A 20,282-nucleotide genomic window follows, 5' to 3' on the forward strand; every position below is an offset into this window, starting at 1 on the left:
CAACAGGAGTTCTATCTAGACTATAGCTTAGTATGTACTGCGGTTTGAGAATATTACAAAACTAATTTTCTACTAGTAAACATTAACAAATTACAAGAACGCGTTTATTATTAGTAAGGCTCGGTTAATATGCAAAATGCATATTTTTGCATATTCTGCATATTTACCATTTTTTTGCAATTCTTGCATATTTTAATGTTACATGGCTTGACGCAGCTTTACTGTATTTCAAATATTCCTGTGAGATGAAAGAAATCATGTCAAAATTTGATGATAGTTCATCTGCAACAATCAAGGAAGTTAAAAAGGTTTTAAATAGTCCTAAATTAAATCAGAACTTAAGTTTCATAAATAACAACTACGATTAATTGGTGTAACATTAACAAAATTAGAAAAACAAAAAATAGACCTAAGTGAATCCGTACAGCCAATAGAAAATAAAAAAAAATATATCAATAAACACAAGGTCCTATTGCTCAAACAGTCTCAAAATAACTAGACGAAGTCTTATTACGTGGTTTTACTAGACTAACTAATCTGTAATACGTATATTTCTTGCATATGTTAGCAATTGTTTGCCAAATTTCCCTGCACATAGGTAGATGTGCACATTTACATGTTTTTTTCTGCATACAATTCCAAGCTTTAATTATTAGTTATCTATTTTTTAATTTACTATAAGAAATACTTGAACTTTCTCTATTGAGCTGCTCTTATTGATTCCGCTATCAAGAAAACTCAATGTCCATAACTACATTCTAAATAAGAAATAAAAGTGTAACATTTGCTAGACTGCGAGCTTTTCCATTGCTTTCCGCTGTAACCGTAGAAAGTGTAAAATGACAGCTCTCTACGTTATGTAGATGTCTAGCAAGTCCCGTAGTTGTGAAACGATGGTGTTACCGACAAAACCATTTCATCTAACTCAAACTCAATTACAAGTTCTCCGTGAATTGTAACTTTGATCCGACGATACGTACAGCAAGGCACGACATCTATATCTGTTACTGTTATTGTAGGTGCTGAGTATCTCAGGTTTTGTCATTCCGTCGATCGTTTTGTAGCAAACTACTCCGTAATAAATTTGTAATGACAGTGCTTCTGCGGAAACCTCCTTGCTGCGCAAATAAACTTACGTAGGCTGAAGTTGTTTGAGTTGTGTTTTGTAGTAAAAACGGCATAAAAATAAGAGATTATCTGCTGTGCTTTTAGGTTGATGGCATGGTGCCATCTATTTATTTGCATTCAACAGTCATTAATAATTTATTACGAGACGAAAAAGGAGCGTTTCAGATGAACTTTTGTACTTTTAGTATTATTTTGTTTGAAGGTTTTGTCTGCTTTAAATGCAAACCGTGGACATTTTAAGTCGTTAAGTAGTGTTAGCTGTTTAATAATTATTATTATTATTTCAAACATAATGGAGAGAGAGAATTTCATTTCGTGTCTCCGAAATGAATAGGACATTAGCTGGATGATTTTCATGTTTGAAATTAATATAGTCCAGCCTGTTAAAATCAACTAAATAGGTGCACACGTATTTAGGCACATCATCAGCAACAAAGCAGACACATCTAGGAGTATTCATGTGTGAACTTCATCCTGGCGTGCTTCCTGTACTAAACAAGCGAGGCCTTTTCACTGGATAGAAATGCAATACGATATAATCCCGATTACAGATATCTAATTCTGCAATATTATCCATGCATTTGTAGCAAGAATTTTAGTAATAAATCTGCCAAGAGAAATTATTACTTCTCAGTAAAGTTTAAATTGGTTTACCACTGTAAAGCATGGTGATGTGTGTTTCTTAACAGGATCGTATTTCACGCTGAACTAAGCATCTTACAAATACTGGTGTCATTTAGAGGTGCCAGATATACAAGCTAAATTTTACTATCGCGTTTTTACTAACAACTTAATAGTATTTTATCGATTGCTTATTGTAGTAATTAGTGAGATTTTTAAGCAAACTTTGTTCGTATAGATTTTAGTTAATTAATTGTTAAATAAAATAAACGTAAAGAAATCCTTACGTTGGTTTTTGATAAGCAAGCTGTCTGTTACTCACACTGGGGTTGAGAAAGATAGCCTACTTGTGCATTTCTAATTTAATTAAAAAAAAAACTGTCTAATTGAAAAAATGCTTTCATTTCTAAAATAAATTATAAATCAACCGCAAAAACAGCTTTTGGCAAGATAAATGAATTATGTATAACATCGTTGATCAACAACCAAAAGAATAGCGGTTCCAATTTCGAACCTTGAAGAACACCCGATTTATGAAAAATTCAGTTAAATATTGAGAAAACCAAAATGGTTGTAATTTTTCAACAACATAAAATGATATATTTAATCAAAAGTATATTAAAATCTTAGATAAAAAAGAACAATAAAAGACAGGACACGATTCGTTAATGGAAATGAAGCGACCAATGCAAGAAGTGAAACAAACGAAAAAAGAAAACGGGGAGGTAAAAAATGAATTACAAAAAGAAAAGTGATTCGAAATCTGTAATTTAGACAAGAAGTTGGAAAAAAAAGAGAGATAAAAAAGAAGAACTGATTTCATAGTCGTGGAATTAAAGGAAAAACTAGATGCAGTAGGAGGAGAAGAATTTTTGAGGAATGAAATTAAGGTTGATGATGGAAACAATAATTGTAGGCACATACGAATATAAGAAAATCCTGGTTAAGACGACTGGGGAGAAAAAGTAAGAGATTTATGAAGAATAAAACTAAACTAAGATGAAAAAGGACAACCATTGAACAGCAAAAGAACAGACAATTCAAAAATTCATTAGAGAGGTGGCTAAGGAAGAAACAAAAAAATACTTGAATGTTATTTCGAACTTCCCTCGCCCCTGAAATACAACAAAACATCCAACTTTGTCGAAAAATTACAAAATTTGATTTTACGAATTTTATTTTTGTATGGGAACACCTATAAGTTAAAATAAAGTATAATGTACTATGTTATGTTAAAGTAAATGCAAAGAAGCGTGCTATGCATGTTTCAAATGATTTTTTTCTTTATAAAATTTTGTAATGACGTCAACATTTTCGCAAAGAACACGTATGTCAATTTGGATAGGTGTAGTGCAATACTACTAATAATAGCATTGTATGGCTAATTTTCCGGTAAAATTATTGATTTCTACAAATCACGAGTATAGGACCGATCATATTTTATACATTTTAGATCGGATTTATTTGACAATATTTTGCGATGACGTCCTCATTTTTTGGGGGGATAAATAAACATATTTTGATTAAAAGTTTACAATACTACGTCTGCAAGATTTCAAGCCATTTGGTTTCGCGGATTCAAAATTAAATTGCAAAATGTTGATTTTTTCCAAAAATCTGGATTTATAAGCTACACCTGTAGGAGTATATTATTTTATAGGAGTACAATTTAAAACCCATTTACTGTGTGCAATTTTGAGGTGACGTCATCACATTATTGTTGGAGATGATTACACAATGTTTGGTTAGCTGTTACCATCTACGGTAGTTTCGCGGATTATTTGCCTAACAAAAATCGACAGTAACGGCAGACAGACAGACAGACAGACAGACGGAAACGGGAGACCTATTTTTTCGCACTCTAGGGGTCATGATCCATCGAGAAACTATGAAAATAACCAGTTGCAGGAAGCAAAAAAATGATGCACAACAAGAGTAGAATATAGGAAGAATATTGGGCACAAAAGTTTATATGGAATGAAGATAAAGGAAACTTGGAAGAAAAATTTGACAAAGCGATTCTGAATTAATAGAACAAATAAACATAAAGGATAGGGGTGGCAATGATGAGAAAAATAAAGACTTTAGGTTTAAGAAGGTGGCTATGTGCCTAACAGGGGCATGGCAAAGAAAAGTAGGGAAGAGAAATGTGGTTTAAAATTGCTTTTTTGGAATAATGGGGGTCTCAAAAAGAGAGGTAATTTATATTGGGAGAACCTGAAAAAATTTTGATTTTGTGGGACTCACAGAAACACAGAGTTATTGGAATAAACTGAAAGAAGGTTTGTCAGAGGAATTTCATTGGAAATTACAAGGAGCATAACAAGAAGGGGCATGGTGGAAAGAAACGTGGTAGTAAATAAAAAAAGAAGGAGAATGTATAGCAGAGTAATAAGAAATATGAAGTAAGAAATTCAAGAAATAGGTAATTGAAGAATCTAGCGAAGAATTTGTCATGAAAAAAAGCAGGCAATATGATGGAGAATACACATGAAAATAGAAAGATAAAGCAGAAAATAATGACGGAAAATTGCTATGGAAATTAATAGAACAGAAGAATCAGTAATCGATTACGTTATCGCAAACGGACCAACAGATAAAGAAGAAGAAACTTTCTAAATAGAAAGAATTCATTTTGACCACATGTCATTAGAAGTAAAATTGAGGGATACAACTAGAAGAGTCGAAGTCAAAGTAAGGAAGTAGACAATAAGAAGAAAATTTGGGTATGGAGTAATACAAGAATTGAAAATAAAAAAAAAATGAATTCAAATAAAAAGGAACCGAAAAGAAAATGGCAAAATTAAAAACAGCAGCTGAAAAAGTAACGATAAGAATAGAAATGGCAACGAAAAGGCGAAACAAATGGTGGGATAGCAGATTCAGAGGTTTAAAAACAGAAGCAGGAAAACGTTTAAGAAGGTGGAAAAAGAAGAAGGGCACAAAAGATGAGTATTGTGACTACAGCAAACGGTGTGAAGAAAGGAAAGAAAAGATATGGAGAGAAGGCGAAAAAAATAAAAGCCATACGATCAGAGCAACGAAAGGAAGAACAAAAACACGATGAGTGAACCAATAAGACAATGGAAAAACTATTTCATGAAACTGGAATGGAAATGAAGAAGGAATCGTAGCGCAAAAGAGAATAGCGATAGAGAAAGTGAGGTCAATATTACAGCAGATGAGATATGGATGGCTGAAAAGACGAAAAGCGTCGGTAGCAAATATAAAGAAAAAATCTGGCGTTGGAAAGATCAAAACATAGACATGGTAAATGAATTTGAATACCTATTTGGGATTTAAGTTTATAGCAACTAAGACCTTAAAAGCGCATATAAGAGAAAGAAGGGTACACGACTGCGGGGAAATAAAGAAAGAGAGAACAGAAATACTGAGTGAAGATGGAAGAGGAGAAGAGTGGGATGGGATAAAGAAGAAGGGGACCTTTATTTATTATTAATAATAATTAAGAAATTAATGTCTTAATAATGGAAATTCTATATTTTGTAATCAAGAATCATTTAAGCCCATTGGGCAAAATAAGGTGATTGTATATGTAACCTGAATCGAAGTTGCAGATTGTAGTTTAAAGTAATTTCTCTCGTTGTGGTTGAAAAAAAATTAATTCGTTCATTTCACATTTGCCACTACAGTTAGAATGTAGACTAAGCCCATGGATATTTATAGCGTTCCATAAGATTCTTGGGTAAACTTAATTAGTTACAATAAAGCTGCAGTTAGCTTTTATTTCGGCTCCCTTAATAGCATTATTTTTAAGCCAATAAAATCCAATTCTGAGTTCTAATACATCCCATGTAAACTTAACTTAAACAGTGCAGGTAAGAATACAAAAATAAGGTATGTTAAAATATATATCCTTAATTAACTTTCGTGTTGCTGCCATAATACCTAATTGAACTTCCGCGTTTAATTTCGGAATGCCGAAAGTAACCACTAATTTAGCGAGACGCACTCTCCTCATTTTAACTTGTTGTCTCTCCCAGCGATGCCTTTTCCAGAAATAATATTGAATTCTTTGCTTTATGTATTAGAACAGTAAAATCTCGCTTATCAATTATGAAATTATTTGAAACGAACACGGACAATGTATTAATATTGTAAAAAGAAAACAACAAAAAGTTTACAACAAAAAAATATTTAATTAATGGAACAAATGCTCAAAATGTTACCACGATTTCTTTCAAATGCTACAGTTTTATTCAAAAATGACATTTTCACTCTTATTAGTACATGTGATTCTTTCCCGATGCACCTGTTGTAGGAAGTCCCCCACCACTATGATAATGCGCAGGTGCACTATCTTGTTAAAACCATAAATTTTGTTTATTTCCAAATTAATTGAAAACAACCTGTACACAAAACGTATGAAAATGTATTTTGGGTTGCATGTTTAGGTTGGTTAGGCTGATTATTACTTGCAAAACACTTTGTATTGTAATTTAAGTAGTGATAATGAACGTCTTATCATTTTTACTTCAAAGAGTTGATATAATTTACATTTACAAAAGATTATTTGGTGAAATAAAATATTCTAATTTAACATGTCCGTTCGTTGTAGACAGATTTTACTGTGGTAACCACACCGAACATTTTAGCCATTCCAATTAAAAAATTAAATTTCACCAAAAGCATATTACGATTAAACTAGATTCAAAAAATTCTTTTTCACCATTTTAATCTACCTCCCAAAAAAATGTAATTGCAATGTATAGTTCTCTTGATAGAAACGTCGATCTGCAAACAATGCATGATAACGAATCAAAAGCATGTCATATTCGCGCCGGCATGAAATTTCTTTGACAGAAAACGTTTCGATCGATTCAACCAAGCCAGTAGCGACAAGTTAAAACGAACTAATGTGTGCGATTTGTCATATAAGTGTTATCCAAGGCTGGTCAGTATATGAGTGAGTGAGTCGGTCAGTTTCTCAACAAGTCGACGGGCCGTGAAATTAAGTACGAACAGCAAAGCCCAGCTTCACTACACCGGATCATCCAACTCCGTCCGGAATTCAGGCGAGACCATATCACTTGGTACCACTGCGCGAACACGTCAGGGAACGCGAAAAAAATCTATGAACCGACTGGATTTCACACGCTGTTTCGTCGCTGAAAAACGGCCAGCCTATCCCTTTGAGGGTAATTTGTATTTCATATGCAAATGTTGTCACAGCAAATGTTTTTGAAGTTATTAATGACGCGTTATATTATTGCGTATATATAACGTAAACAAATTACCTGCGAATAAAATGCCGGCAGCGGAGGACTAGGAAACACCATACAGGGAAGGGCACCCATACAAAACAGCACAATAATTAGTTGGTGTAGTGGCAGAATTTTTAAAATTTTTGAATCGTGTTGGTGGACAATAACTCTATTAAGTAATTTGTTTAACGTAATTAGATATATCGTACGGAAATTAATTAAACCGTCCCTGATAAAATAAATCATCTCCCATATTAAATTTCCCATGTAAGAAATTACAACAAACAAAGGCATTATAATAAAGCAAAGGCACATATCCGAGTGTGTTGAAATGTGTTGTTACAATTTCGAAAAAATCTGTCTTAATTTAATTTTAGTTTACTTTAGGACAATCCATATTAGGAAATCTGAAAATATTATTTTGATAAATATATTTTATAAAGGTATTGGGGAAATGTGATGTCTTTATTTAAAAAAAAATCATAAATAATAGATTTAGTTATTTTGGCACCCTTAGTTGGTACCCATTCAAGTTACTGCCAAATGTTGGCGCACACATTAAATTGGAAATTGTTCCACGGTGACAAATATGTCAATTACCTGTCAGTTGTGAATTATGACGCATTAAGACCGTTTTGAGAGGGAATTAATTGTTTATCACCTTAATAGAGATAAAATGAGAAATCTGTGTTTTCCAATACTGTGTCGAATGTCAAACATTAAGAAAACACCACATTACACACAGGTTAAAATGACCCTATTCCTTTCCTTCGTTATCGATTGGAACTGATTGTTAAAGATTTCACCTCAATTTCCTTGCTGTATTGCATTTGTATCCCCTACAAATGGGTTGCCATCGGCAGCTGTTTTCTTCACTAGATCTGTGTTCTAGTATTTCTGTGACAAACCCATGGCGACATTTAAAAAACAATATTTGTTGTTGATTTATAGTTTCTAAAATTTTAGTTGTCTCATGCAAGCATAAGCACTTAACAATAACCATATATAGTATGTATAAATTCATTTATCACGTTGTTCATAGGTGTTTCATACATCATCACAAATTTTCCATTATAATACGGCAGAGTGATTTTTTTCTAAACATATTATTTGCTATCAATAGAAAGAACAAAAATAGACAAAGACACAGTAATAGACAGACTTCGACATCGCGGAAGTGATGCTGATTGCCGTCTGATCGCCAGCGCTATTGTAGTCGAGGCCAACAACTTCTGGAATTCTTAATAATAATTACTGATTATTTTATAATTACGATTTTAAATTTTGGAGACTCCGTCATCCCATTAGTGGTGAGGATGATTAGCCAAATTTTAATTAGCGTTTAACCATCTACATGATGTTTTTAAGATACATACAAAATGTGACAACAATCAGTCTAGTAGTTTCGGAGATTACTTAGAAATTCATACAGATACCAGACAGACAGACATACGGAAACGGGACGCCACTTTTTGCGTACTCCAGCGGTAATGACATGTCGAGAAAATATGAAAGTGGCAATTTACTCGATGGACTCGGTCACTATACTTCCTTAGTTTACGTTTGGGAAGTAGAAAAGAAAATTGGGATAACGTAGCAACGTCGCATCGGAATTTCAAGAATAAACTATGGTTATGAGGAGACTTAGGAAAATATGTAAAACTATACAGGACGTTATGCTTTAAAAAACTAAGTTATACGCCTCAAATACAAAATGCGCTCTACAGTGCAAAACAATTTTACAATATCCTACTCAAAGAACCGTATAACTTTACTCTTTAACTTTTTTTGTATCTCACCCTGTATATAAATTAATTTAAAACATCATGTTTTGTTCAATGACAATAACATTGGGCCAAATATATTATTGTTGTTATTAATTATTTATGACACGGACATATTTATAAAAATTTCTAATGTTATTCATTCAGTGTATATTTTATAAGCACAGAAAAAACTAAGAAATTTTAGCAGCAATTTTGAAGTAGGTAAAAAAATTATGTTTATGTAAATCTAAAATTTAGATTTCGAAGAACAGAGGAAAAAATACTTCATAACGCTTATTCCTCGGCAGTTTTTATAAAGATCGTCAGATTTAGACGAAATGTGCCTTACTAAATACCCGGGTAGCAGTAAGAAACTGCAGAAATCAACAACAGTTGAAATAATTGCAAGAATTTTAGCAGGCATTAACAATAAAAAATATATATATTTACGTCACTACAGTAACCTAATTATTGGTTAATATATCTTGGTGCTATAATATCTAAACAAATTTATATTTACATTTTATCGTTAAAATATTTATAACGAAAGTTTAATTTTTCTTTGATGTCATAAAATTTCATTAAAATTACAGAGCTACCTGTCTAGATTTTTTTTGTTGAAAAACAATACACTTTATCGAAAAATTCTGTATAAAATTAAACAAGGCAACCAACAGGTAATTACTACTTTTGTAAACAATCACAACATTCACCAATAAACATAGATTTTTCATAGGATTTAATAAAACATGTAGATAATACCAGTCACAGTGTAAGAAAAAAAAGCTGTATAAGGTAATCGGACCCACAACCTTCGCATTGAAAGTATGATACGCTAACGGACACGTCATTGGCGATTGTAAGACTTCCAATTTCAATTTTTTTGCGAAAATTTGGATGCCAAAGGGAAATCTCAAGGCTGATTCATAAACCATAAGAGTAGGAATATGTTATTTTACAAAATTTCAATAAGGGTTACTATGCACAATTTTGAAGTGGTGTCACCCAAGTGTTGGTAGGCATGTTTAGACAAATTTTTACTATGTATGCGATATTCCGAACATTCCTGTAGTTTTACAGACAGCCAGACGGAAACCGGAGACCTATTTTTTTTTTCGTAACAAATTTTAACATGACGATTTCTCAAAATCGTGTTGTGTACACGTTAGTTGTACTTATTTGAGATCTAGTGGGAAACTGTAAAAAAATTCCTAATATCTGGTACAGCAGCTGTCTATTTCATTTTGAAATTTATTTTTATTCTCTTGCTTTTTAAAATTATTGCTAAATTAAACTTCATACGTTTTAAATGGAGGTCCTACTAGTATATGTATAACAATGCATATATGTACAGCATCATATGATATTTCAATATAAAAATTCCTTTGGCGAATTTGGAACTAGCAAACAAGTTTTATTAAATTAAAACAACGATTTTTTTACTATAACAGAATACAAAGATGTTAATTGATCTTATAGCGTACTGCATAATCTATTTTTTTATTATAATTAATTATTATTTGATGTGATTTAAAACCACTTTTAAAGTAATAATAAATTTTATTAAAACATGTAGGTAATATTCAAATTTAGTTGATACGTTTGATTTTTTTCAAGGATTATAGTAGATAGTAAAATTTTATTCACACTAAAACTTGCTGATTATCTAAAAGCTATCTTGATTTTTACGATGTTTCTCGCTTTAAATTTTATGTTCAAACAAGACCAGCAAGAATACTAAACTGGGTCGTACATACATACATAAATGATTGCAGTCACTCTTATACCAAAAAAATTTTCCAACACAATTATTACATAAACAGAACGTTATATAACTGTTGAAAACTTAATAAGCATGTTTAAAACTGTAGCAGTATATATTAAATAACAGACCTGGCATAACTTCGCAACGAAGAGTTGGAATGATCTGTATATTTTTATTTCAGGTACGATGCGATAGACAGAGAGGTTTGGAGAATAAGCAGCATTAGAGACTCCGAAGAGGTTGATGCGTGACGTCACCGTGGGAACTGTCACCCCAAGAATAGAAAACTGTGCTATGCATATAATTTACCTGTGAATAAAATGGTTTGGGCGAACGCCTGCCCGGAAAAGCCGCGGAGAATGCCTTTCAAGCTGCATTTAGCCCATTTCTTACTCGATTTTCTATGTATCGATACCGGCGCCCTACAAAAAATCTCATGCATTTTACATTAACACATACATTATATTAACTTGGAGATTGCGCTGCCACCGAAATGTAGGTAAAAAATCAAATTGTAGCAGATCCTTCAAACACGGTTTACAAAAGTGTTTTGCTCTTCTCGTTGCAACTTGTAATAAGCTCGAGGCGCTGCTCTTTTCTGGAATAAAATTGTTTGTCGTCGTTTGCTTTATAGAGGGTCGTGAAATTGGCGGCGTAATGTAAATAGCGAAAGTAGTGTGTGTGCAAACATAATTTTGCAAAAATGCATGAAAGCTGAACACAAGTAAGGAAACAATCAGCTTTGCAACTTCAAGGCTATCATTGTCGAAAGAATAAATATGCTTTTGGTGCTTTATACTGTGTATTCTAATTTTCGTTTCTTAAATTTTTAGCTTTATTTTTCAAGCTTTATTCAAAAGATCGATCGAGTGATTCAAAAGTGTTCACTTCAAAGGATTCTTTCACGAACAGACGGTTTGTAAACGTACAGCTTAGTTTTATTCACAGTCTTACCTATTCAGAAATAAAGTTATATAACTGATACCGATCCCAATTATTATTTACCTCAAAGAGACGAAAGCTTTTCTTACGACATAATGTCGGGTATTAGTTTCCATGTATCGGTCACTTGTAGTAAAGACTTATTTTCCTCACAAGGGTCTGTTATGTACAACCCGTATTTGTACGGATTTCTCCATGCATTCAATAAGTTACCATACACCAAAGTTATTTAGTCACATAATTACCTAAAGTAAATCGTTAATCATGTTGAATGAGAATTAGCAGGTAATTTTGACAGAGTTTACTAATAGGTCAGCAATTAATTATTGTTTTCCATTGTTACTAATCTTATTGTAGACCTTCGGATAATAAATAAAAATACTCTACAAAAAGTATCCCAAAATTATGAAAACCTACAATTTCTTTAAAAACGCTAATATTTTAGCATCTATAGTCATCATTAAAACATTATTTACATCAATGACATTATCTGCAAATGATTTCCTTTATTAACATTCATCGTCGAACACGTGAGATTGGGTCACAGTTGCGAGCACCTAATTTCTCGCAGACAGACAGTTGACAATAATCTAAAAACACTTAATATAAGATAACAAATTACTGCAGAGTTGTGGCCGGTAACTTTCAGATATACAGGAGTACAAGCAAACATTTTTGTCGAAAAAATATGTTACTTATCATAAATAAATCATTTCAAATTTAAGAAGGGTTTAATTTTTGTTGACATAACACAACTTAGCTTTCTAAGTTCAGTATATTCAGGCTATGTTGTGAAATTGTGAATTGATCCCAATAATGCACTTTTTTAAAAACAAAGTGAATTTCGTGCTAAATACCCTACAATTTTATAATTTCTTTAAATTTAAAACTGTGTCAAGTTACGAATTACTTTTCAGGGAAATATGTGATGCTAACAAATTGTTGGGTAACTAGAGCTCAAATCAAAAAATCACCCGGTACAAGCCATTGTCCTAAAACTTTTCAGGATCTGAGTTTTGTTAAGATAAGTAATACAGACATTTTTATTTTGGGGTGTGTTGTGGTTGTGAGATCTGAAAACCTTATTTTAAGCTTCACTTGATTTGATTGTCTACCCAGTCATGTTTTAAAACGTAACTTTTAACACTGATAATTGTCTTATTAATTATTAAATTAAAATAAACTGACCGGCGAAAAACCGGCCACCCTGAAATATTTCGGAAAACCATTTTAAAAACTATTAGTTTAAGTAATGATTGTTATTTTATTAAAGAACCATTTACTTGAGACACAGGATGTACAAATTAGCTAAAAAAAGGGAACAACTAATTACAGAATTAAATTTAATTTAAGAAAGTAACAGAAATGGTGCAATATTTCAGGGTGGCCGATTTTTTTGCCGGTCAATGTATTCACCAGATTCCAAAATCAAAATGATTTTAGTTTGTATTTCGTAAACCAAATATTTTGCCGTAGACGATGTACATTTGGTACTTTGTTAACTTTAAAGGGTGCTATATTAAAAAAATCGATAATAACGAGTTAAATTCGTAAAGCCAATTGGCTGTTTATTTTTGACAACATTTTAAATTTTAACATATTTTGGTACAAAATGTCTTCAAAGTCACATAATAATCACAGCAATAATTCCGAAATTGGCTCGACAAATGTCTACAAAACATTTAGAGACCCATATATACAAAACTTCTTTCCACGATCCCGCTAACCATTTCCTATTAATATGTATTCGTTGGAATCTGTCAACATTGTGCCTTGAAAAACATCCTACAGGTCTATAATCTAAATAATACAAGATCCTTCTCTCTGACTTGACACCCATAACGTACGAGAACAAATTTTTATTCCAAACCTAGATTAATTAAAGGCTTTGCTCGCTTAGCCTGGGTGAAAAACTCTGTTACAACGCTGATGTTCGATCGATAGTAGTCAATCTGGACTACAATCATGAGAAAAGACTCATGACTCCATAAAACATTGTTTAGAAGTTTTATTCCACGAAATAAACTCTTCGTGTTAAAAATTTCATGAACCATAGAATATAAATATTTTTCGATTCCTATTGATGCGATTGTGCATTCTTTTGAGCACTGTACTGCTCTTGACTTATTTTCTGAGTTTTCAAATTTTTTTCTGTTCGTATTTTATCATCTAAAAGTTATTGATGGACATATTTAGAGAACACAGTGAAGGTGCCACCGATTTTTCAAATTCAGTTATTATTCTCAGTTCCTTTCCCCGATGAAATCTCAACTGAAATTATTGCAGTGATTTTCCGTTAATTTGAGAGGATGCTCACTACCCTTGTTTAGAGATCAATTTATTTTTTAAAGGCCAATCAAGCATTCCATTTCAAAGGACATGGAACACGGCAAAATATAATTTTCGTAAAACAATTTTATTAGTAAGTTTATACCGAGACTTCATTAACTGTTTAGTTCAGTGGTGGCTGTTACAGTTAAACACAGATTGTGACCCCCTTTGAAAAGAGCAGTTTACTTCTTTCACAAATTTATGTGAGCTCACACATAAATAATTGACTTTTTCTGTTCATATTGAGAAAATGTTGAATTTTTACTGCATTTGAGAAAATTGACCATTTTTCAATCTAGCTATTGAAGAATGAGCACTTTCTCCACACCTTTTGTCCAATCAGAACGCGACATTTGCTTTTCCCCACAATTCCCCACTATCACCCCTAATAAAAATTGAACTCGTCCATGCGTTACCCTGATTGTTTTGTTTACACGTCATCATTAATGTTAATAAAAATACTTCTTGATTTTTTTGTCTTTATTTTCTTGATTATATGAGCACAAAAAGTGTAGTGTTAAACTCGTGAGAAATTGGCTCGTTCCGGAAACTCTCATCCTCCTGGGATGACCAATTTTCTCACTCGTCGAACAATATACTATTGGATAATCGTTTTCAGGTTGGTACTATATCTATACACTGATTTATCTAATTTTTTTTACAGGGTCAATCATTGCGTATATATTCAGACTTAATTAATGACTTAATCTTTTGTTTAGCAGGGAACAATTTGTTGAAATTCATAAAGTGAAATCTACACTTTGTGCTGTTAGCAGCGGCCTCACGCAAGGGTTAAACCTGGGACCGTTGCTATTTAGATATTTTCAATTAGGTGTGTTCTGAATTTTAATAATAATGAAAAAACTTTCAGAGTTGAAAAAAATATATTTGTAGTCACTGCTACACGTGTTTCGGTACACAGTACCGTCTTCAGGCAGAAGAGAAACTGGGATTTTACAGAGCTATTCCTGAATTTATACCTGATTTAACACTGGTGTTTTCAAATTTATGTTAAGTAAGGGAGATTTGTTTATTTCGGTTTGGTCGTTCATTAGTGTATTTAATTTATTGTACCTATTTATTTCCAGACATTCTAACGCGTTTAATTTTGCGCCTTTATTTTCTATGTGTAAAATTTTGAATTCGTCGTTGAAATTATGCTGTTCTTGGATAAGGTGGTTCGCGTACGTAGAATTTGATTTTTTGTTGACAAATGCTGATTTATGTTCTTTTATCCTTTCCTCAAATTTTCTCCCTGTTTGTCCGATGTATACTAAGGGGCAGTCACCACAACTTAGCATGTAAACTCCAGAATTCGATTTCTTAGGTGACTTGTGTGTTCTGAATGTTATTCGTTTTATGTGACCCAAAAATGGCTAAAATAATAAGAACGATTGAGGACTGTTTAATTTTTGCAGTATAGTATTTAATATTAATAATGCTAATAGCATGTATCTAACGTAAACCAAATAAGGATACTTCGTAGCAGAGTACTGCTACATAACATTGATAGATGAGATATGGACTTGAAATGACAAGCTGCAGTAAATACGAGTACAGGAGATATTTGTTTTAAATTTGCATAAATAAAATGTTAAATGTCTTGAATTTAAGAAGGAATCAAAATATTGAATGGATTTTAGACTACTAAGTTTCCGCCTAAGCTCTAAATGGTCGACATTCAGGATCTGTAACAATCTGTTATGATTAAAACCCCTGGTGGGATAAATATCACATATTCTGAAATATAAAAACGAAATTTTTTGTGAATATTTTCCAACCTAGTAATATTCCAATTCGGATATAACATAAGAATAATAAAGAGTTTTCCTGATTATAAACACATTTCACTGACACATTTATGTGATCATTAATATTAAATCGTTCTTCAAAAGTTAGTACAAGATCTTTTAAAACTGAAACACGACTATAAGCCGATAGTAGATAGATTTTTCCCCAGGTTAGGACACTCCTTCTGTATACAGATTCTTGTGAATATTTTTAAGGCGTCAGCAAATGAAAGCTTTTCACAATCATCAATCAACTATGTTAAAAATATCATTGATAAAAAGGAAAAATAACAGCGGATCCAAGTTGGATCCCTGAAGAACATCTGATGTTGATATAGAGAACTGACATTAATTTGACTCCACTATAGGTCACAAATTGATATCTGCTGTTTAAGTAAGACTTAAAAAAATTACTAAAGCACGGGTGAATTCGAACATGGCAAGATTATTTAAACTCATAATGTGATTAATTTTGTCAAATTTTGTTTTAAAGTTTAGATACGACGTCATGATGTCAGCAAAATAAGTTAAGTCTTCATAAAAAAAAATCTACAAAGAAATGCATTATCTAGGAGAGACACTAAATTTAATTTTTATTACAACATTAATGGCATCTTGCTATAAAACTATAACACGACTTTGGTATAATCGTAGACTCTACCACTTTATTTTATGCTCCTCATATTATTGATGTTATACGCTCTTAACAATTAAAATATGAACTTGGCTTCATCTGCAGAAATACAAAAGAATTTAACAATATTTTATGTATTAAACAGCTTTACTACAGTATTGCTAGATCAAAATTACGGTTGGTGACTTCAGCACAAAATTTTTATCAATAGAGACAGTGGTGGGTATCCTTAATACGGTAAATGAAAATTTTCAAGAGATATAATATTGCTGTTTTGGGGTTTTTCCAGAAACTTGTCCGTGGAGACGTATTTTGTCCGGTGTTATTAAACAATATTAAGTTTCACGTTCCTTGGTTACAGTGTGAGAATTCATCCACCTTCTTATATGTACTATCAAATTCCAAATTCTTATCACCACTTTAATAGTACATTAATTATTATGTTTTACGAGTAAAATTTCACTAAAACGATTAAAACTTATCAAAAAGATCCGGGTTGGTGAATTTTATTTAGTTTGTTTTCTTTCAGAGACGTAAAGATTGTGTTTTCCTCTCCACGTTGACACGACAGGGTATGATTTGTATTTTTCTTTTCGTCGTTAGTTTAATACACATGAGAGTATTTTAGATGAGAGTTCGGGATATCACAGTACAAACATGTCTAGTGCACGAGGTAGGTTTGTAGAAAAGCAGCAGTTTCAGGGACCGCACTTCAGACATTTTCATTAGATGGCGTCACTTGTATTCATGGACCGTAAAAAGATGTTTATTCTTAGTGTTCCTTAAAACAATTATCCTCTTTTAGCAGAGGAAATAAGGACATGACTAATCGTAGAATCTTGGTTTAGTTTTCGTGACAAATTTAGTGAAACAATTAGGTGACACAAAAAATGTGAGAAAAAAATTTTCAGAGTTACAAATTTTCATAATATTAGATATATCTACTTTCTAAAATAAAAAGAACTAATATTAACTCTTTTTTTAGTTTTAATTTCATACTTTGGGTACAAAACTATTTTGACAGCTGCTTTATCTATTGATACGTACCTACTAGCATTTACCTTTTTGTGAACACTAACGAGTAATGAGTAATAATTTACTAAACTGCAATCAGAGTTAGGGTCGTGTTTTTGCCAACTTAGTTCGACATATCATTACTTAACCTAACAAAGTTTACAAATAGCACAGTTTAAACAAACACGATACGATTGTCGCTTGATTGCATAGCTCTAATTATAAAAGTAGCTTCACTTAGTCAAACGCTGTTAAAGCGGTAGTTCCACTGTATATGTCATTTAGCTGGTTAAGTCCATCAGAACATATCAGTAAAACTTTACAGGATAATTGTACAGATTAAACTTTCCAGCTAGTTGGTGAAACCTATAAAGTAGTGGCGTTTTCAACCTGATGTGATTACTTGTTACAAAAGTAAAAATTACAATTTTAGTGGTTCGTGAGTTCGGTTTCCCTGTTTATGATACAAATAAAATGCTCGCTGCATATCGAGGCTTACACCATTGTTACCCGACGCATTCAAAAACAGCTTAAATTTTACTCTTGCATTAAACAGACGCTGCATTTGCATGTTACAGTTTGCTTTAATTTCGTTATTCCCAAAACGATCAGGGACGAAATCGACGCCAGACTTAGTTAAACGCATTCTTGCTGCAATAAGTGCAAATTAGAAAAATGCCGTTACAATTTCGACGCTGTTATCTGTTTGAAAACAATAAAATGTTATAGTCTCACTTCGCCCATGCCAATCCACGTGACACATCAAGCGGCTCGTTTATAATTCCCACGTGATCTCAGTTAATTACCACGTCCCTGAAACAGAGACCAACATTTTCTCCCCTGTTGCCTCTATCTGGAAACGATACTCAACCGAACGAACTTTATGCTTGTAATCAACAGCCAACAATATCGTGCAAGTTTTTGTAGTTGTAAACAACCTGCAGCGACACGTGAATTGCGATGCAAATACACCTGACTTATTCTAGCCAGAACTTCATTAATTTTGTACAACTTCCTTTTGTGTACGACTGATGGAATGAAATCCTACTAAAGGACCGAGTTTAATTTAAAAAGTCCACTCATTCTACTAGCACACAAGCACGATTAGAGGTAAATTAAAATTGTACGTTTGTAAGATATCATTTCATTTTGCTTGTTTGGAAAAACGGGATTGCGGAAAGTCATTTAAATTGTATGTTGATTTTGGGGAAAATTTTCCCCAAAAAAGGGTGTATCGTTAATTAATATCTTCATTTATGCGCAGTTAAAACAAAATTATATTTTTGCGAATAAATCGCAACGGTTATTGTGTTTGGTAGGTAATTAAATGTGGAAATTATCCCGGCGCATCCACCAACATTTAGTTCGCACTAGTCAGCATTTGTCAGTCAAACGCGCAGTTTTTGTTAACGGTGTGTTGAATTAATGTAGCTATGCTGAATTTAATACAACTATAATAAATTTACAAAATATGGCTTTGTCGTTTTTGTAATGTGTCCTATTTTTCAAAGTTCAAGAATTGTCAACTACAAAAAGAGAAAACGTTATGTCTCGAGCCATTATTTCGATCATTTGAAAGTAAAATTAATACACGTACATGGTATCATGTTTTTTTTTTGTATTATCAGAATAACAACGAGGCAAAACAAATTAGAAAAATCAGAACAAAAGCAGCTAAATCTAAGAAATGTTCCGTTTATCGTAATGACTATATATTACCAAAGGTATAAAAATAACTACTCAGTCTCGATAACAATTCCTTTTTTTTTTGTAAGTGATATTGTTACAAACGTACTGTCCTAATATTTCTTTTTGCTAAAATCAACTAAACAAACTATTTACAGTGTAACACAAGGGTAATAAACAATAAAAAATCACGATGTTGATATAATCTATTCGTGGGTCCTCACATTCCCTTATAAAAATATCATTTACCTCATTATCGTAATGTAATTAATAACCTCTATTCATAAAGTAAATAGATGTTAATACATAAGTGAAATTCATACGGGCCATTAGCGTACGGTGTGGTTCTCGGCGTTTTTATCGACCTCATAATGGGCTCCTAAACATTACAAATTTGTTCCGGCAAAACTAATATGCCTTATACGGAAGTTAAATTTGCATAAAATTTGCATTTAATTTGGGCAAGAAGCATGCTTTTTTAAATGAAAAGCTAATCTTGATACGCTTTCTGCCATTTATTTTTAAATGAAAAGTTAATCTCAATACGTTTTTTACCATTTATTATATATACGGAAATGGAAATTAACGACAAAAATTATTTTATTCAGTTAGAGCTCAACATTTAAATAAGAAATCTGAAAGGTTAAAAGTTTCGGATGCGATTCGGTGGACAAGATTTTATGTGGAAAATCGTAAACTCGGGAACAAAAATTGGTAGTACAATGAATGATTCAATTTATTTTATTGATTAAATGAGGAACGGTTCACTCCATTTTTCCGAAAATTTGACAAGATAATATTGGTATTATTAGTATTACACTACCCCATCCAAAAATGTTGACCACGTCATCACAAAATTTTGTGAAGGAAAAACTCATTTGAAACATCCATCTATCATGCTTCTTTACATTTATTTTAACAATACATACATATCTTTATTTTAACTTATACTTAAATGCTCAATCTTTTTTTCTAAAATGCAGACCAATGAAAAAATGCCTCACTATCTGTTTGTCTATCTGAATCTTTAAAGAAACACGATATATGTCAAAATTACTCATGGTAATATTGTAAACATATTTTTAAAATCACTTCAGAGAATTTGCATGACAGGAAAAAGTGGTTTTTAAATTACATTTAACAATCATTTTGCACAGAAAAGAAATATTTTTTTTGCAGCTCAAGAAAAAAATCGTCAGCTATTTTAATATTTAGTCGCATAACTAAAAAATAAATAGAGATGAATCAATGATAATCTTAAGCCGAGTACTAAAAATGTGAAAGAAATTCTAAAACATTGCACTTGTGTGAATACGTAAAATATTTTAGTCTTATATAAGACCTAATACAGATCGATTATTATTAACATATGCGTAAAAT

The sequence above is a fragment of the Zophobas morio genome, unplaced genomic scaffold (genome assembly GCF_036711695.1).
Source record: "Zophobas morio isolate AGI-343-1 ecotype UQ-CSIRO unplaced genomic scaffold, CSIRO_AGI_Zmor_V1 ptg000024l, whole genome shotgun sequence".
In the NCBI taxonomy this organism is placed as follows: Eukaryota; Metazoa; Arthropoda; class Insecta; order Coleoptera; family Tenebrionidae; genus Zophobas; species Zophobas morio.